The sequence below is a fragment of the Calidris pugnax genome, unplaced genomic scaffold (assembly GCF_001431845.1).
Source record: "Calidris pugnax isolate Ruff unplaced genomic scaffold, ASM143184v1 scaffold117, whole genome shotgun sequence".
Lineage (NCBI taxonomy): Eukaryota > Metazoa > Chordata > Aves > Charadriiformes > Scolopacidae > Calidris > Calidris pugnax.
The window spans coordinates 519,570-540,984 of NW_015090834.1; the positions used below are offsets into that span (position 1 = coordinate 519,570).

Here is a 21,415-nt window from a genome sequence, read left to right on the forward strand (position 1 = left end):
AGCAGCGGCGGGACGGAGGTGACTGTCCCCGCTGTGCGGTGGTGGCGGGGTGGGCTCTGCCGGCCGGCAGCGGGGCGCAGGGCTGAGCCCCGCCGGGAGCCGGGCGAGCGGTGGAAGGGAAAAGTCGGAGATCGGTGTGAGGCGAAGCCCGTGAGGAAGAGGAGAGCGGGGTTAAACAGCGCCTCCGGGGGTGCCGGGAGCTGAGCGAGGCACCGGGGCCGTGCTTCTCTCAATGCAGTAGCTCCTCGTGAAAATGTTCACTTTTTTGGTAGTTTTCCTGTGCTCAGAGCAGGCAAACCCCTGAGGCGTTTCTAGAAATGGGAACTACTGAACCCGGTACAAAGCTGAAAGCGCTGAGGAAGGCAAGTGTCAACAGATGTTACGATTTTAGGTCAGGGAGCTTTCTGGCTACTTCTCCGTCCTCCCACTGACGGGTGGAAGCCAACCTTGCAACGCTTGGACCTCACCAGGCCTGCTAAGGTCACCACTTGCTCCTCAGACAAAACACTGGGACTTCTCACCTAGAATTAACCTCTTGATAAAGCACTAAGCATCTGCCGGGGACGGGACAAGACAGCAGCGTGTGGTAGATGGAAATTGGCACAGGGAAGGTGGCTGCTGTTGAAAAAGCAAAAGAGACCAAAGTGACAGCCGTGCAGAATCCATATCCTTCATAGAAGGCCAACCACACATGAAGCTGCGTGTGGTTGGCCCAAGCCAAGACAATCACAGAATCACAGAATCTTCTAGGTTGGAAGGGACCTTAAAGATCATCTTGCCCAACCGTCAACCTAACTGACAAAAATAGACACCCACACAACAAACAAGGAGCATCATCACTAAACCATACCTCCCAGCACTACATCAACCCGTCTTTTGAACACCTCCAGGGATGGTGCCTCAATGCTCCATGCTGCTCAACAGCTGCTGAGGGAACGTGACCATGAGCATCTGGAGGCAGCCTGAGGAGGGGGCGGCTGTTGGGAAGGGTCTGTACAAACAGAGCCATTCCATCAGAGGTGTTCCTCACAGGCACCAAGAGCGGTACTACCAAGGAGTGGACGGCCAGCACGGCAGCAGATATAGGGTTAATCCATCCTAGGTTGCACAGGAATGAGAGCGATACAGGCACCGGCATCACACCAAACAAACTGCCACGATACAGGCATCGGCATCACACCAAACAAACTGCCACAGGTCTCCACGATACAGGCACCGGCATCACACCAAACAAACTGCCACAGGTCGGGGGCAAATGGCCAAGCGTCATCGTAGCTCCGGTGACAACTGGTGACGGCACACTGCAGGGGTGTTTCCGAGCAGCAACCCTGCTGCGGTAACAAACTGCCCACCTGGACAGACAAATGTTACAGACAAACCAACTCCTTAAATCCCAAAGAGGTGGCAGTAAAAGATTCCAGATCAGCCTTTTGTTAAAGGCCCCCAGTACAAGAGGTTGAGCCCTGGCCAATACACAGCCCTCACAGATGGGCCTGGCATCCATAGGCTTGCGTGGTGTTACAGGGCGCCTCAGAAACTGCTGAATTGGGTAACTAGCTTCACTACAATTTCCCTTGCTTAGGGATATGCAACACAATTAACACTCTTTTCCGTTCTCCCACCATACATTATTGTTAAGAACCATAGGGGTATTGCTATTTGTGCTAGATAGCATTCTGCAAACTATGCCTAAATTAGAAGTTTAAACCCTCTCATGGTGTAACACCACGGTGGAAAACATTCCAGTCAAAAACAAAATCCGATACCCAAGAGATGCGAAAGCAAAAATTTTACACACAGACAACACATATATAAGCCAATCACCACCTGGTTTGTTCAATCATTAGTCTTATATATTAACTATATATTAATTGTATGGGGCGCAACCCTTGTCAACCAGTAAAATACAAACATATAAATATGGCTGAAAAAAAATGACAAAAAGATGAAAATTCTGATTAAAAAGGAATAAAACTGAAGACCTTCAGACATTTCTCTTGTACAATGTCATCGTTTCAGTAGTAAAACGTAGAAGTGATAATGTTCTGTGTAGCAGAACTGCAAATTGATTCACAGCTTGCTGACATTTATGACAGGTAGGACAGCTTGCTCTTTTCTAATTATCCTCAGATGTCTCCCTTTTGCTGTAAAACGCTTTCCAGAAATGTGAACTGACATTCATCAATCAGTCATGGTCAGTCACAGAGGAATACTACAGTAACTGGAGAGCTGGTCCATCGACTCTAGCTGTGTTACAAAAAGAATGCTACCATTAATATCTAGAGCAGAATGAGTACAATGGTGACTCAGAAATGCTGTCTCCAGCACTACAATGCAATACTTTTCATCTGAGCGTGGTTTGTTTGGGTAAGAAGAGAGAGATCTGTCTAGAGGATGAGAGGTCATAACTGCTGGAACCACACTAACAATAACAAAAAAAAATAGCTTGAGAAGGTGTAGCCTTAGACACTTCAATGTATCTGTTGGAGGGGACTCGATTTTTAGTAATGAGGAAGAGATGATAAAAGCACTACAGGGAAAGATACCATCTACAGGGAGCTGATATCTGCTCCAAAATGAATTCTTGCGTTTTGTGGAATATTCCATAAAATTTGAAACACCCAATACTCCACCCCCCGCTATTCTGCACTGCTGAGAATCTGGGAATGCTTGCACTGTTCTGGAAATCTGTGCATCCACAACACCTTCGGACTTGCCCCGGGGAGGCAGCTAAGGGGCCTGGAGAGCCACCACCCAGTGGCCATTAGAAGCTATTGCAATAGCCTGACATTTTTATCTGGGCAACTTGTTTTCCAGTTGTGGAAATAAACAGATGGTTTGTCCCTTACTGCCTTCTTAATGCTTTGTTTTGTACTTTTTTGGTGGTTTGGAATTGTGTTGTCTGTGTATTTGAAACCCATAATACACGTTCTAAAGGAAGCAAAACTTACTGACGTGCAAGTAAGAACATGCAATGGAGATGTGTGGAAAGCCATGTTAATTCAGGCTAATACACGTTCTAAAGGAAGCGAAACTTATGGGTAAGAGCATGCAACGGAGATGTGTGGAAAGCCATGTTAATTCAGGGTATATTTTAATAGCTTGTCTATATTGTTCAGCAGTCTCAAAAGAGCCTGTAATTAAAAAATATCCCTAGGAGTTGGTATCTTGGGTGAAAAGTAGATTTCAGGCAGTTTTGTTTGCCCTCAATAAGACTGGTAAATGCTATCAAAATATTAACAAGCATTTCTCCTTTTTGGCTTCCTCCTTCCTACCCCGTTTTTCTCCATTCAGCAGCTCTTCTCATGTTCCTCCTTCTTAGTTTTTTCCACAAGATCAAAATGCCATCCCTGCGGGCCTTGCCACTCTCTCCATCATTAAAAGTATTTGAAAGTGTACTTTTTGATCAAACACCCCAAGTGACAAACACAATTCAAAAGGTGTTATGCAGATGAAGAAATGGGCAAATGTGTTCTGATTTTCTGAGAGCATCTGCCAGAACCCTGCTGACACACCAAATGTATGAAAATATCTCAGAATGCTATTTTCCCTGACTCTTTCCCTTTCTCAATAGTGGCCACATTCCCTTTTTGTATGAGTTTAATTCCTTGAGGATTTCCATATGGGACACGTGCTTTTCTATAATGACAAGTCCATCACAGGTATCTCCATCGGGTACACAAAAGCCTCTGAAAAAAATAGTCTATGTGGACACCAGCTGTAGCACATATCTAACCTGAATTCAGGCATGAAAGATTTATCATTGAGTAGAACCATTTCTTTCGATTCTGTTTCATGGGCATCAGAAGTATTTCCACTCAGTACACACCTACTTTATGCATAGCTAACCTATGGACAGTATGCTGTGCCGCAGCATAGCCTTCTCCATGAGATACATGGGTTTTTTACAGGCAGTCAACTTGGCTCTTAATTCCAAAGCACAGTATCATAAAAGTAATACTGTAGTACAAAACCAGAAAGTACTATTGCCATCATAATGGGCACTGAAAATGTGTGACAGAAAACATAAGAACTTCATAATGATCCCAAACACCGAAAGCTAGGAATTACAAAATTAAAGGCAGACATGAAATTAAACAGGATTTGCAATGTATGTGGATATCAAGGTCTCATAAATCAACTCAACTCTACTCTGTTGTTACGCAGATAAATACAAGCCTATGAAGTAAAATCCTTAATCTCCTGGTTAGATTTCTTTTCCACTAAATGGAGGCAAGTTTTAAGCCACCCATGTCCTATTGATAAACGCGTGGACAGGTTCTGTAGACTACATATATAGTTGCTCAAAGGTAGAGCAAATAATAAGGAAACACTTATTTCCTACATTTCCATTAGTAAGAGCTTACAACCTGGACCGCTGCATTGTGGCATTTAGTGGGGCTTTGCAAATGCTCATTACCATTGTGACTTATTTTAATGATGCACATCATCAGCTACACTTTTGCTGAATATTGTTGAAAGCACTGTAATAATCTCCTTTAGTTTCTTTCAAAAGCAGAGGGGGGGGACTTCCCAGACCTATATAGGCCATGAGCAGTTGTTCTGGTGGAGTGAACACCTGCTCTGCTTTTATGGTGCTATAAGTCACTGCAAGACTTTACAAATAAAATAGAAATTCCTTTGTTAGAGTTTAGCAATAAAAATTCTATATAGAACTAGTTAGACCCCCCCCTCCAACTTCAAGATAAGTAAGCTGCTACAGATAAATGTTTAACAGCATTCAAACCAGTATCAGTAAAATATTTTATAATTTCCAGAGAGTGGTACAGAATACTATATTCAATTTTGTCCTATATTTGCCAGAATCAAGAGTAAGAATAATAGCACCTAAAAAAGATATCCAATTTGTATTCCCTGTCACTGACCTGTTACTTTTTATTTGATGCCAATGTTTTGCAGAAGAAAGAGAAGTATAGTTAATTCAGTGTAGTGAAGAAGGAAAAAGAAAAGAATGTTACCATTTAGATATATTAAACAAAAATTCATGTACCCTTTTTCATTTGTTCATTACCAAAGTGAAAGTGTATATTTGATCTTATTTGTTATTAAGGTCATCAATTCCTGATTCTATTTGTTTCTCCAGACACTACAACAAAGAATGATTCAAATCAAGCAGCAAGAAGTTCGGAGTCTGAGTCTACAGAGTCTCTTGCAGACAGATTTGAGGTTGTGTTGCCCGTGTTCCAGCCCACTGGAAACAAGGCAACAGCACTCGTGCAGAAATCACCAAAAAGTATTTACTTCAGTTCAAAAGTCTGTCTGCAAAAATTTGGATTATTTTCTAGAATCTGGAAGGAAGAATAGAGAAAACAGGAATATTTTTCTGATATTCCTAAGTTTTAAGCATGTTTCAAATATATCTGATGCTGGCACTTGTTAACAGTACACAAATGCATTTTTGCACAGTGTAATTGTTTAACTTTGGTGTACCTGCAAGGATTTTTCTGTTGCTATTTTTTCTTAAAAATTATATGCTATTGTGGGTGAGGGCTATGTTCTGGAACTCATGGGCATAAACAGTTGTCTTTTATGCAGGATAAATGTAGGAAAAATACATTTCTTTATGAAATAGACCATGGAAACATTAAACAGACTGCATACAAGAGCGCTCAGGAATCCAAGCTGTGTGGGTGATGTGATTTCACTGACAGCTGCATGCGAGCACAGCAGTAGGCAGGCTGATACAGTTTGATAGCATTGTGTCCAGGAGAGTTACACCACCAGAGGATTTCACAGAGGAGCCAGAGACAGAGAAAATGGCAATAAAGACTTGCTTTAGGATCATGGCTAGAATAAACGCAACTGGTCAACTGCTAACTGCAAGGAACTAAATACTATGAGTACCCTTAACTCCTCCTGTGCCCAAGGAAATGGACCTTCGTATATTCCTTAGGAAAAAAATGGCTACATCAAAGTACTACCCCACTTCATTCTCAGTTTCTCCTAAAGGAAAACAACTGCCGAGATTCCAATACAGACCACTTAACTCTGGTCAAACCAAAAGCTACATTCTTGATTTTTAATTCCACCTGAAGGGGTGTTCTGGGGATGTGAGGTGGATGGGGTAGAGTTGAGAAAGAGACTAAGTTTGCAAGGGATGAGATTTGACAGATTCGGGGAAGTGGCTTTGTTAAAAACATGCACGGCATCCTTACTCTGCAAAGCTTTTAGATACCTGCTTAATGTTAACCACATGTGCAGGTCTCACAGAAGAGTCCTTCTCCTTTTCTCTCTGTTTCTGCTCTCACTGCTTGTCCCCAGGCTACCCTGAACCCAAGCAAAGGGAGTTAGAGATCAAGTGACATTCAGCCCTGGAGCAGCAGACACTGTGGTGCACACTCAGTAAATTGGGGATCGCACACGTGCAGCCACCCAGCACACAGGTTCTCAGGGACTAAATTGTGCTTTATGCAGATAGAAACGTTAGCAAATTCAAGCTATGAATTTTAGGAAGGCAAAACTGCAGATATGAGAGATTAAATTTTTCAGAGGACTGAAACTTGGCCAAATTTGGGTTAATTCTTAGTAGGACAGCAAAAAGTTGTGTCTGTGACAGCAAGGCATCGCCCATCTGCTCTACAGCCCTGTTCCAGGGCTTGCTGAAAAAGCTGTAAGAATCTTCTCCATGAAGGCAAACTGTTGTTTTCTTCCGTAGCCACATTCTTAGCTATAATTGGAAAAAGTTAGCTGAAACTTCGAATTATCAGCACAAAAGAAATCTCTGGAATGTAAATTGGGCTGAATGGCATTCAACCTGAGTGGCCTCAACTTGGCAAAGTTATAAGAAGTTGAAAAACGAAGATTTATAATGGGATTTGCCATTGCCAGACAATGTTCATCATAAATGGATGTGTCCATGCATGTATGCCTGTACACACATACACCACACACTTATACACACACGTATTACAGTCCTACTATGTCACTGAAGATGTCATAAATATCCCCAAATGATTATATATACTGGCAGCAAAATTGTAAGAAGACAGAGTCGGACATTTCAAAGATGTTAAAGTATTGGCAAAAACATATTCAAAGTGGCTGTGAAGTTAAATGGGTAGTTGCTATTTACAAATACGATGATTACATGCTGTTACCATGGAAACTTGGGATAGAAAATAAAAAGCCAGTTTAGCTTTATCTTGAAATTGCCCTGATTGGGAGGAAAACAATATCTGACATTTTTCCAGTAGGAGACTAATTGTCCCTCTTAAAGAATGTACAGTATGTTTCTCCATATTTTTAGCTACTGTGCAAAGTTCTAAAACCAACCAAATGAAGATAAGGCTGGGATAACAGATATATATGTTGTAAGAGTCACAGCACAGTATGATTTATTATTTTGCTAAGTTATTTACTGAAACAGTAACTATTAAGTATTTTCTCTTCTAATTCTGCTTCAAGGGATTTTGTGTCACGTCTAAGTATATGGCCTGGTAATTCTCCCCAAGTACATTTTTTCCTTATCTGTGTTTCTGCTTTGACAATATAATGAGTGAAGCATACTCTAAGGATGTGACTCATTTCCATCAAAACAAGCTTCCTGAGAACCACAAAAGAGGCAGGGAGATGACCACTGGCCCTGGAAATTTTTAGGCCAATTCTAAATGTGAATCAGTTGGGAGCATAAACTGAACAAGTTATTCCTAAATAAAAGATGGACCTAGCGGGTTTTTAGCAAGCACTAAGGCTGGAAATCAGAAGACTACACAGATGGTACCATCTGTCTGTCTTCTGGGAATCATTCTGGTGCTGAAAAAACCCTTCTGAGCCAGATGCTCAGAGCCACAGAAGTGTTTGCTAACAGACACACACACACTACACCCAGCAATTTTGTGTTGGATCCCCAGTGTTCGCCAGGTATCTGTACACAAACGGAGCTGGCATATTCAATGCGCCAAGGGCAGACAATCAGTGAGTGAAAGGTCTTATTACCATTGGCTGAAAGTTCTGTTAAATGTATTAACATCCTCGTTCCAGCCTGAGTTTGAAAGCAGTAAAAATTGCACCTGTTTGACCTCTATCCCTGTCGCCATCCCAGGGGGTGAAAGTTGACGGCCAGCTCCACTTGTCCCACAAAGTCTTTGGTTCAAAGCAGGGCAGCAGGCCAAGAGCTGCAGGCTCTTGGATGTGCACTGAAACTTTAAGGTGAGTCTTTGAACTTCTTTTTCTTCTTTTATACAATAAGCTTGTTCCTTTTGTTATATGCACCAGCTTACAAGCCAGCAGTTCATTTTATATGGACACACTGTCCAATTTACATCAGCTTGATTCCTACCTCTTTCATCGGAAAGAAGTGTTGGTATTGCTATATGGAAAAAAAACAACCCACATTTGCAAAACTCCTGAACTTGTTATTTTTCTTCTTTTTAGGGACAAAGTCCTTTCCAAAAGTTGTGCTATTTGACAGCTGAGAGCCCTCCAGCTTTGTCACTTTTCACAGTGTTTATAAAGTTGTTCCAAATTATAGGGCTGGAGCACCTCTCCTATGAAGACAGGCTGAGAGAGCTGGAGTTCAGCCTGGAGAAGAGGGGCTCCTCTCCAGGGAGACCTTACAGCCCCTTCCAGTACCTAGAAGGGGCCTACAGGAGAGATGGGGAGGGACTCTATCAGGGAGTGGAACAAAAGGATGAGGGGTAATAGTTTTAAACTGAAAGAGGGGAGGGTTAGATGAAATATTAGGAAGAAATTATTTCCTGTGAGGGTGGTGAAGCACTGGCCCAGTTGTCCGAAGAAGCTGTGGATGCCCCATCCCTGGAGGTGTTCAAGGCCAGGCTTGATGGGGCTTTGAGCAACCTGGTCTAGCAACGCCCCCCCCATGGCAATGGGATTGGAACTAGATGATCTTTAAGGTCCCTTCCAACCCAAACCACTCTATAATTCTGTGATTCTGTGATTAAAATTAATAGCAGTGAGACACTGCACTGAGACACTTTCAGATGGTAATGTTTCTACACTTCTGCTCTGATAGATACCTGTCTCACTCAAATACACATTTGAAGCACTTTAAAGCAGAAACTTCCACTAAGATTAATATACTCAGCTTGACAGTTCCTAGTCCAAGTGCTTATAATGGCAGAGACGAAAGTCTTGAGTAGTTATTGTGGAAAAGCAAATGATAATTATCTGCCAGACATTTCCATGACATTTTGAAGAAGAAGAGAACATTCAGTGCTCTTTGCACCTCCTCTGTGATAATGCTCACCAGTGATTTCCATTTGCCTATCAATATATCCTGCTTGGAAAGTTCAAGTAATCCAGCCAAATGCTGACACTTCTGTGACAATAATGACACCCTACAGAGAACTGGTTTCTTCAAGAACTACTGTCAGAACTTTATTGGAATTAGTAGAACTTGATATTCACTAAAAATTATTAAATATTTCTTCCTTGGGTTCACTCTCTATCAAGCATGTACCGAAACTTACTTTAGTCCCCTAAGCTGCCAGGCCTCATGGCTTGCACGGACTGTCCATGACAAACCCTGCTTCTAACAAGTTAATTATCTAATTGTTAATTAGACATTAGCCACAAGGCTGACCACAGCCGTGAAGATGTGTGTAAGCACAGGGGAATGGCATTTAGCTGTGTCTAGTTTGGACAATACTGAATGCATTTCACTCTTCAGTGCAAAGCCTCATGCACCAAATTGGTGGCCTCCCCCTCATTTTTAATTACCTATTTCATGCTATCTGATCTAGAAAAAAACCTTTATCAGGTAAGCACATTCCCCCCATACCACATTCTGCACTGCTTTTTACTTACTGTTGAGTTATATCCAGGGAAGTACTACATATTGAAACTCCATTCAATAGGGACATTTTTTATTATTCTGATGCTGCAAATTGTGAAAACCTATTATGGCTAACTTCCTCATTAAACAAGTATTTGTTCAGGTCCAGAAAACATTTTTATGATGTTTTATAGGCTACACTTAATGAAATAGCTCATGTTTCATTGCTCTCTACCACAGGAAAATACAGTTCTCAGTTGATGTCTTAATCTACAATGCTATTTTGCATTGTGGCTCTGTTTAGTGAACAAGCAAAGAGCGACACTTTACTGAGGCTGATGCATAAGACATTAATTAAATAAAAATACTGCATTGCTTATCTTGATATAAGCAGTGTTTGCAACTGCATTCTCGGATACTTGATGTTAAACTACCAGATAAAATTAAGACTATTTCCAATCTTCATGGTGCTTTGGATTTTACATTTCAATATCTGAATTTGCTAGCAGATATGTTAAAAATCTCAAGCAGAAACTCTTCCTACAGCTATGGATCTAAGAAGTGCCTAGAATACAATTCATTCCACCAAGTAAAATATGTCACATTTTCAAGATAAGAACAGAACATTACTGCTTTTCCAGAGGCTTCATGTGAATAACTAATGTGTCAAATTTGAAACTAGCAACAAGAAGGCTTGTGTATCAACCAGAAATTTTATGCTTTTTTAAACCTCTGAAGTATATAATGCTGTTCTTTTCTCTTTTTTCTTTTTTTTTTTTTTTTTTTTTTTTTAGGCTAGGTACATGATGCTGTTTTTAGCACACTTCTGTAAAAAGATGTAACCCTCCACACTTGTTTGCAAATGTTGGGTGCTCCCATAACTTGCACAGCTTAGCACAGACGATGTTAATTAGCAAGTGCTGCTTTCTGTGAGGACCTTGACTTTGAATTCTTCATCGCTTTCGGATGCTAGTTTATTTTTTCAGAAATTTCTGGATTTTCTAAACTGGTCTTGGTCTGAAAGTAGTACCTGACTTCAATAAATTAAATTCTGGATTAGGTGACTCCTTGTTTGCTGTACTGTAATTACTTTGCTGATGGGTTAATGGTAGGTGTTCAACCCTGCTTGTCTCTAATAAAATTTTACTTTTCAGCACAGGTAGTTTACAGAATTGAACAGCTGATCTCTTACTACAAAGTCAACTTTCTAAAATTATAAGGTTGGATGCTGAACGTTAGATGAACCTATTTCACTTTCTTCCTACTATCAGTTTAAGAAGGTATCATCTAGTCACAAAAAAATGTTACAAAGATCAACTTCATCTCGCAACAGGAACACTTAAATTTCTTTTTATAGGCAGCAACATAATGCAAATAAAGACAATTCTGTAGCACCACGTATTGATGGAAGTGTGGCTCACAATCATCATTAAACTTCTGTAAGCAGCTTACTAAGAAACCGAAGGCAATAAATCGAATGAAAATAAGTAATGCATAAGAATGCATACAATATGCTATTCAAAGCTTTCTGTATTGACTTGCCCTTCAGAGTCCTGCATTTGAATATAGGGACAATGCTTGTTGCATTGAATCTGTGTTATTTGATGTTTTTTAATGACTATATAAAGCTCTTCTAAACTGGATTATGCCTGGTATTCTTTCTAACATCCTTCTTCCCTCCTGTAACCGACACCTTAGAGGAAACATAGGAAATAGCTATGAAACATGTCTAATAAATTTCAGTTCTGTTCAGGGGGAAAAACACCCACAAACGTCGAAGAAATGAATAATTCTGAGAATCATGAGCTCACTGCATTTCTGCAAGTGTCCAGAAAATGCCAGATCCACCCTATCTAAACAAACTCTTGGAACACGACCTTGTGGTACAAGTCTGATCAGTTCCATGGAATTTCCCCTGCATTTTCCTCCCAATTCAGCTGGCTGACCTCAGAGTCGCAGATTTTTTTTTTCCCTGCCGATGCAGATGCTTTCAGCAGCAAAGATTAAGAACAAAACAAACCCCTCAAAAGTGAGATCCTCATGACAGACATAGTGGCTACAGCCACGCTGTTCTTCGTTCATGCTTCAATTCAGCTCCTGTTCCTGGAGGCACATGACTGCAGGCAGCTGCACTGTGCCTACATCTGCATGCCCCGGGAGCCAGCTGCCTCCCTCCCGATGGCAGCCAGGGGACAAGCTGATGGAGATGCCCAGGGCTGCAGGACCAAGAGAGAATGCAAACTACACTGAAGTTACAGACACAGGGCACCTCACTGGGCCTCGATGAACCAGAGCCTAAAGTAGGTACAGGTTTTAAAGTGAACCAAAATACAGATACAGAATAGTCAATTAGCCCCCTAAACAATTACTTTCAAGCAAGTCCAAAAACAAATACGGACAAGCTACCCATAAGCACATATTGATTGGATGCATATCTTCTGAGGGTTGTATTTCCACAAGGTTTTTATTTAGATAGGCAGTCGGGCATTTTTAAAGTATTGCTGGCTCATAACAACTGTATCTCACCGTAATAACAGCTCCTGGAGTGAGAACCTTTCTCTGTGCAAGTGAGTCATGATGGGCTTTGTTACACTGGATCTATTCTTTCTGTGAAACTGAGTTTTTAAAGAAACCAGTAATGTCTTCTCAGCTGCAATAAGCATCTTCCATATACATGCTGCTTTTGTAGCAGTTATGCATGTGATGGCTGCTGGAAGATATAAATCAAAAGAGTATTCTCCTCAGCTGTCCCCATTCCCTTGAAAGCTCTGTTTATTCCCCGGTAAACTGAGTGCACTCAGTGTATCACTGACACGAAAATAATTAGGCTACTGTCTGCATCCCTTCAGTTGTACCTCACTCCTTGCCAGTCCTCTCAGCTGAGGCTGGCAGAGATAATTCCAGCAGTGATCATTTTTTCTTCAGCTTCATGGTATAAAGAGTGACACCAGGAACCAGACACCCTGTTCTTCCCTAGCTGGCACTCTTTTGACACAAGTACAAAATGGGAGTCCTATTTCAACTTGGCAGCATTTTTGCCTCCATTTTGTGTGAAAGCAAAGGGCTCCCAGGAGGTCAAGGGAAGTTTTGATGAAGGCAAGTGCATGGAGGCAAATGGGAAAAAAATCCATTTGCAAAGCCTGACGTTTGTGTTGTATTTCTGTTATGGTTGTATTAGATGTGGAGATGATGTGTTTTATTCCCACACATGCTCCATGAATGAAGTATAAAAGAAAACTGACAAGCTCCTAAGTAAATTGTTGGGGATGCTTTTTACTGTCTCGTAAGGAAACGGTACAGCTGTAGGTCATCTAATTTACAGCTCTTTCTGTCATCATCTGCTCTTGAATTGAAAGCACAAAGGCCAGGGGTGAGAGCATTAATGACATACAGAGGTGAGGGCATTAATGACATACAGAGATTCAATGGATAAAAACAAAGGGGAAGCGTGCAAGTCAATTAGCAGCACAACTTGGCAAGGACAGCAGCCAGCCCTCAAAGACAGACGTTTCCAAGAACGATTATTGCAGCGCACAAGTGCTAGGGATTTCAACTCAGCAAAAGGAAAGCATACTAGACTCAGATAAAGAGAATTTGCTGTCATCACCTGCTTCTGTGCATTTTATGGGTAATATAAATATTAATGCCTTCCAGCATTTTTAAAATGTTCCTGTGCTTTTTAATGGGAGAAGCATTATTTAGGTACGGGGTGGAGCTCAGTGCTGTTGCAGGGCAATGCAATATTAATGAGAGTAATATATATAGTTCTAAGCCCTTCCCTCTTCCCCTCTTCCCCCTCTAACAGATCTTTATGCAAGCTTTGTAGAAATGACTACTTCTGTATAGTGCGAGTGCCCCAGGTGAGCAATAGTGAGTGTTAAAGCCACTATTTAAGTTGAAGCCAATGTTCTCTGTGGGTCAAAGTAAACGTGTGAGCCTCTGTGCTTCTCAAGGAAGAAGGCATCTTGGACCATGTTTTCAAAAAACTTCAAGACGCAGTGAGAAACTCTAGATCCAGGGATTTTTTTCTACTTAGCCATAAGCCCCTGATACACCTAAATAAGGAGAAAGGATCACTCTAAGGTTTCAATACAGAGATAAATGGCACGCTTAAAGAGTGACTGAAATTGAGATGGGTAGAAGCACTCCCTGGAGAGACCTTTCTGTCTCCTGGAGATTACAGAGGGAATCTAAAGCAACTACATTACCGTCCCAGTACCTATATGAAGCGTCTGAAGTTTGATGGGATGAAGTGGTACCTTAGAAATATTTGAAAAGTACTTCAGAAGCAAGATGATGCACTTCCTTATTTATAAAAATTATTCCTAACTGCTTTTTTGGGCACCTAATAAATTGGCAAATCTGAACAAGCTATACAAATGGGGACAGCCTGAAGAAGCTTCCAGGAAATCGTATTACACATTATAACTTGGCTGCCTTCATTTAGGCTCTGTCAGCAGTGGAATTATCACATTACAGTGGCTGGCAAAGAAAAGGGCACCATGAAGGGACTCAGAACTGAAATGTTCCAGATTAGCGATTATCTTCATTGACTCATTGAGTTTGAAGCCAAAAGCACACTCAGTTAATCTGAACTTCCACACACTGAGTGGGCAGATGTATAGATGATACGCTGATGCGTTTGTTGTAAATGCTGTGGAGGGAACATGAATAAATGAATACTTGGATTTTCTGTAAGGAGATCCCTTGTTGGTTCCAAATCTCTGAGGTGTTGTCAAATGCCAGTCGACAGGAGCCAATCCTTGCTGAACATGAGGGCTGAGGACTTTTTAATTTACTGCACTGGCCTAATGCTTTGATTCAGCACAGATGCCTATCAATATGAACAGCCCCAGGGAAGGCAATGTCTGAAGTAGACAGCTTTTATATACTGAATTAGGACTACCAGATCTCAAACTGTGCTAATTCTGAGGGAACATGAACTTTCTTGATATGCCTTAAACTTTATAAGTGCCTGTTCTGCAATAATTTTTTCCCTTATATTACAGAAGGGCCTGGCTGAGACCAAAGCCCATTGTGTAGGGCACCACACAAAACACAGCAGGAAGAATCCACATCCTACAGATCTTACATTTTCCTGAAGGTTTGTAGCTTTTTCAGAGTTGAGTGACACTTGAACAAAGAATGCTTGAAATATTACCTTAACTCTTACATCTTCGGCTGAAATAATTTTTTTGAAGGCAAGGATGCTGGCCGAATGTTATTGCAGAGCTGCAAACCAGGCAGCACACCTTGAAATACAGACACAGCAGGCAATAAAACTACAGTGAAACCACAATCCCTGAAATCACTCTATCTGCTTTTCTTGCTTGAATGGTTCTGGAAAACAGCTTTCTGCTTTGGAGCTTGAATGGTTCTGGAAAACAGCTTTCTGCTTTGGAGCCAACTTATCAACCTGTTCAAAATAAGTTAACAGCACCAGATCTGGTGAGTTGGTCTCAGAGATGGGTTGTATCAACCCTTTTTGTACCATGTTTGTTAAATGATAAGTTACTGGAGGAAGGGATGCCTCTTGGTCTGCATACATAAAGAGCACAGAGATGCCTAAGCCTCTGTAATTACTGTGATGACAAAAGAACTTTCCATTTCTGGTTGTTGTTAGATCATGGGTCAAATCATGCAAAGAGCTTTTAGCGTGTGCTTGGAAGCCTTTTTCATATAGATGATGTTTTCAGCAATTGATCCACACATTGTAAAAGTCAGTTGCATATTGGCTCCATGCCTGGAGCTTGATTGCTCCCATCACTGGGTTCTGGTGAATGCTTCCTGCAAGGTACTCAGAAATCGTCAAGTAATTGTCTCTTAAGCTTTTGTATATGCAAAGCATATACAATATGGAGAGAATTATCCTCTCCAGATTTATCAACTACTGCACAAATAGGTGTTGTCTGTAGTATTTTTCACTACATTTTAATTAAGGGCTGTCTCTTCCAGGGCTGACCCAACACATTAATATAGAGGAAATACCTTCAGTGCTTCAAATAGAAATCTTTACAATTTTTATTTTGATGTCATTTTATAGCAACCTACAAACACTTCCAGACCTGACACAGTAAGGAAACAAAAAGAGATAACATTTCTGCTTTGACTCAAATCCAATATGATTATCTTAGCAAAGTTTATGCTGCCAGACCCTGTACCAATGTTGTGCTATCATGTTAGTTGGTGAGGGAGAAGGGATGTTTCTTACTTCAACCTAGGCATACACCTCCACCTTTGTAGCCTTTCTCCAAGAGGGAAACCTAGGTGCAGCCTGGAAGGGAACTACTCTGTACGCCAGCCAGATTCTTATCTGGAACATTTCAGCTTGATATGCAATCTATAGTTTTGCTTAGACAGAGTAGATTATCCTGCATGTTTCCTTATGCGCCCCCCTCTTCCTACTAACTCTGCAAGTTGAATGCTGATGCAAAGGTGCTGCATCCTCTGTTCTTCCTCTTGCAGGCTGCAGGCCTAAAATGTTTCTGCTTCAGTGTCTCTGTATGTGCAAGATAAATATTCAGTCTTAGAAATGATAGAGTGGAGGTTTGAAAAGAAGGAGAATTAAATGAAAATGATCATTCAGGAGACCTAATTACAAAGAGGTAGATGAAGGGAGACACGTCTGAGGCACACTTCACTGGCCTTTTCCTTGTTCTGATGGGAGATAATTTGCTTCTGGCTTGTCTTAGCAACAGCACTATGCTGTGTGGTGGCCCAAGTACTGTGACTTGGTCAGAGGATCTCAGGGGGAATATATAGCTTGGCAGAAATTACTCTTAGCAAAGAATTCAGAGTACTTGGGTTTGGGTGCATAGAACGCGCTGGCCCTCTTTCAGGACTCGTTCTGAAACGTAGCTGTCAGATTTTCTATTTTCAGTCAGAGAAAATTAGAACACCTCAGGACTGTATAGCAGAGATCAGCTGCAGAAATAAAACACTGTCAGTCACGAAGCTCTACTCTTAGCCAGAGTTCCTGCTGCTTAATCAAAAGGCATGGAGAGGCTTCTGGGAGATGGCAGAGACTGGCGTCTGTCCCTATAAAAAGCAGTAATCAAACACAATCACTTCCTATGCGTTTCAGTGTAGCTAGTATACAGCACAATAACTCCCAGGAAACAACGGATAGTCACCCTCTGCTTTGTGACAAGGTGTTTTAATGCCTGACTGCTGGAAGAGAAGGGAAAAAATAAGAGGCCTAATGCAAAACCTTCTGAAGAGATGATAATTTCCACTGATTCTAGTGTTCTGCAATCTGGGTTTAAGAGGGCAGGCTCAGGATGCATTTGAAGACAACACAGAGTGGGGTCTTCGGAGCAAAACGAGGGAATTGACTTTTAACCTACCAGTTCCAGTGAGCTTCAAGAATGAAATTAAGCAAAACAGATGCCCCCTCATCAACAGTCCTTCCCAAGTCAATGCCTGCCCTAAGTCCAAGTCTTCATTAACAAGCACCATGTAACTGAAGCTTTCTTATCTGGGTTCAAATATTAATGACAGACTAGAATATAGATCAGGTGGCCACTGGGCTATGGCTTGGCTACAGGAAGTGTAGATCTATTTCACCACATTAGCACAGATTTTCTAAGTGACTGTGTCTAAGTCTTACTGTCCCTGTGCTTTAGACTCTTCAATGAGAATGGAGTATAACTACTCTTTTGATTTCTCCCTCTTCCCTTGCCATGTCTTTATTTTAGCTATCTCTTTGTGTGTCCTTTTCTTTGTGTGCATGTAGAACTGTCTTTAAATGCTAATGGAATAGTACAGCCAATGTGAAGGTCAGAGTCAGAGCCCAGATAATTCAGAGGAAGCACCCCCACTGATGATGACTGTCTGACAGGCCCAAACACGGTTCTTAGTGCAAAACAGAGATGTGTTGTGCAAGTATTTTTTTCCTCTTCCTCTTCAGAATGGCTGTGATGAGACAGGAACTTTTCTGCAAGTTGCAAAGGACCTAGCCCATCCCTGATAATCCTGTGCTTTTCAAAACTGCCTACAAATAAAAGTGAAATCCAAAACTCTGTTCCTGCCAAACAGGCCACATGGCTTTCTAGTGGTGTGACCTGCAGGGATCTCTGATAAGCACGTGGTCTTTCTCCTGCCTGTTTGTTTTTAATCAGATCCAAACAATAGAAGCTGACAATGAAATCCCAGAGTCTCACCCAGAAAGTTCCTCAGCTTTTGGCTGGACTTTTTGTTTGTCTGTTGTTCTGGGTGTACTCTGCAATCTGCTGCCTGGAAGGCTACGTTGGCCTCACACCAAGAAGCTGCAGACAGCATCTTATCTATATATAACTCTCCATACCATTTCCTCTGGAATAAGTGCCTGACGACATCATTTCATTGCAGAAGCATACTGAGGTGTCTGGAGTGCTCCACAAACCACAGCCCAGAAGGAAGAAAATGAGAGGATGCATGGTTTCAAGTATAGGGCAAGAAGCAGCATCTTCCATCTCTGCCACAGCCTTCTCATGCACTTGGCCAAGTCTCTCAGTCTTGCTGTCAGTACACTAGACCTTATCAGATATTGTTCTGCTTAAAGGCAAGTCCCATTTTCAAAAGCATTTTAGGCTTTCCTCAGCTCTGAAGCCTTAGCTCACACATTTTCCTAGTACATTTTTGTCCAAGTCTATGATACACCTTTCTGCTTAGGACTATTATATACAAGGCTAAGACAATACAACCTTCTGGAAAACTAGAAATATGTTCTTTTCCATCTCCCTCTCATCAGGGAACCTTTACAGGCTACGTACAAACTATTGCAGAGTTGCTTAGCTTCACAAACGCTTAATCAAGCTTGCTTTATTTTTGGACCTATCCTCTGCTATGCTATTCTCACCTGTGGTCTAAATACTTTCAAGTTGCCCATAAACTTCATACTTAAGCTTTGATAAACTAATAAATACATTAATAACCATATAACAAATTTGGAGTCCTAGTTCTTTAAACTCCTTCTTCAGGTGTCCCCCAGCAGCAGCTCTTTCTGTTCCAACCACGGTTGTTTGGTCAGATTATTAATCTTTTTCTTTATTTTAGTATTTTTCATTTCATTAACTTGCAAGCAATGCTGATTCTTAATATTATTTTTTTTTAGCCCAGTTGAGCACTGTATTAGTTGTAGTAGTATTAAAAGCATTAATTATAGTACTTAATAATGCTGACATGTATTTTATTTGAAATAATTTGTTTATCCTTAAAGAAAATATGTATTCTGATTGGGTTAGAGTTCAATTATATTTTATGAACCAAAGTAGGAAATTTGAAATATAAATTTTAGCAGCATATAAAGAATCCATTAAGCCCCACAAATGCTTGTGAAAATTCAAACGTGTACGTTGGTGGCAATCAAAATTTAGAATGTATTGAAAAGATGCATTATGTCAGCTGCATTATGACAAAGAATTACAAGTCACCATATGGCTCAATTTTTCCAAATACGTTTTTCCAAATAGCAATTTCTTAAGCATTTAGAAATTTATTTTTTCTAATTGAATTTTAACTGGTATGTTTTAACTACAACTGGCAAGTTGAACTTCTTGCTAATTTGATTCAGGACAAGAGTGGGAGTTTAAAAAGGGGGTTTAGTAACTCTGAAACCTTCCAAACATATTTTTTTTAAGGTATTAGGGAGGGATGAATCTCACACCAAGCTTTGAACGTGACCAGACTGAAGTCGCAATTATGAATAGGCTTAAAATTTCAGCAAAAGCCTTCACTTCCACACTTCACTGCCAAACAATTCAAAACCAATCCACATGTGTAATATTATTCATCTAAATAGTCTAGTCCTTTTGCTCGGGGTACTAAGACTCAGGCCTTCAGCTCTGCAGCATGGCTAGTCAGAAACTTCTGATTAAAGTTTCATCAGCAAACGCACAGCCCAATATATTTACTTCAAAACATTTCAGAATTTAATGAGATGATAAGCCTAACACATATTTGCATAGGTTTCCAGTATATGCTTGAGTTTCCAGCAAGAAAGAAGATCTGGTGTTTCCTGGATCTGTGCTTCTGTTGTGCACCCGCAGATCGGACCTGTGTGGCACAGAACTTGCATGACCAGCCCTGACTCTGGGCTCATGGCCTTAACTGATTTTCCAAGGTCAACATAGTATATGACACGGTCCCAAACAGCCACTACACAAAGCCTTGATGTTCTGTGCCCATAGAGGCAATTCATTCAGGAAACACCACATCAGTTTCTTAATGAATTTTAAAACCGTTTTAAACTTAATCTGAAAACTAAAGTTTTATATGCACCCAGCCAGCCAACACAGAACACGTGCCAAAAAAGCAGCTATCCCCTAGTGACTGCTCGCCAAGGATAGGACGTGCTGAGGCTCCCAAATCCTCAAGAGGAGTATTTCTCATTCCAGATGAAAACTGTTCCCTCCTCCAGTCTAAAGATTGTCTTACCTTCCACCTCTAGTCCAATGCATCCAAGTTTCTGAAAATACTTTTTCAGCAATGAAAGGTGAACAGTTTTAGCCTCAGAGAAAGGACTCCTACATAAGCAGGAATGACCTCGCTGCAGAATTTGATCTACACAAATCGCAGTTACTGGCTGTTCCTAAAACCTGCAGTTCCATTCACAGGTAGATGATCTCTCTTTAGCTGTTCTGCCTTCACTGCTTCTATGGTACTTCAAAGGCAGAGCAAAGCATGCACTACACTACGGTCATGAACTTCACCATCACCGGCTTTCTAGGCAATTTATAGTGAGAATTGCTGTTGTGTTCAAGAGGAGAGAATAGATAGGTAGGAAGAAGTCTAGGAGCTTGCTGAAAGATTATGTGAAATTTTAACTATGAAAAATACTATTTCTGTATTGTCCAGTCTTAAAACAAAAAGAGGTTGGCTGAAGCCAACTACTTAATGATTTTTTTTTTCTTCTTTTTACAAACTGTGATGATAGCAGTCATATTCCCTCCTATGTTACATGGATGAGCCTGGGGAAAGTTCTAATATTAAGTTCAATCATCCAGGAGAAATATTACCTCTCCCCAGTATTGGTTAAACTGTAACCACCTCATATAATTTGGGTTAGAAATGGAAAACACAATTTGCATTGTGAAAATAAGTAACCACACAGAGTGTTCTCCATGGGTTCAGATATTGGAGTGTGTAGGCAGCACTGACCCATATAGAGTTTCGAGCTGTCACGCAAGAATCCCTGAGATGCGGTTTCTGCCTGGTTTATGTAAGAGGCCACAGCCTTTCCGACCTTGAACACCTGTGTGACTGCTTGAACAAGGTGACACTACCATTCCCTGTTGCAGTTCCACAGCATGAGATCAGCAAATGTCCCTTTCACCATTTTAAGGAAGACGGGAAGAACCGCAGGAAGTCTGGGCGCGGCGGGGCTGACGCTGTGCCGGGCCCTACCCTGCGTGGAAGGGGGTGCGTTCAAACCGCTCGGGAACCGCACGGCCACATGAGCCGCAAGGGGGTCACTGTCCCGCACCGCAGGAGGGATCCCAACCGGGACTGCCACCTCCCCACCCCACGGAAGGCTCGGCGCGTCCCGCCAGGCCCGGGCGGTGGCGGCGGGGGGGCGCGGGCCGGAGCGGGGCGGCGCGGCGCAGGGGGCTGACGTCAGGACGGGGCTGTCGCTGCCCGCGGGCGGAACGGGACCGGCGGCGGCGGCAGCAGGTAGGGGCG

At 41.6% G+C, this 21,415-nt stretch overlaps 1 protein-coding gene across 3 annotated transcripts in view; it reads left to right on the plus strand.

Moving 5' to 3' along the window:
* The first annotated feature begins 21,163 nt into the window (after window positions 1-21,163).
* Window positions 21,164-21,415, plus strand: part of PLEKHB2 (pleckstrin homology domain containing B2) — a 19,732-nt gene continuing 19,480 nt past the window's right edge. Inside the window, exon 1 of one of the 3 annotated variants that reach the window (XM_014941540.1) lies at window positions 21,164-21,406. The gene's annotated coding sequence lies outside the window, so the exon portion shown is untranslated. The remainder of the gene's footprint in view (window positions 21,407-21,415) is intronic. The other 2 variants (XM_014941539.1, XM_014941538.1) reach the window with 2 other exon arrangements.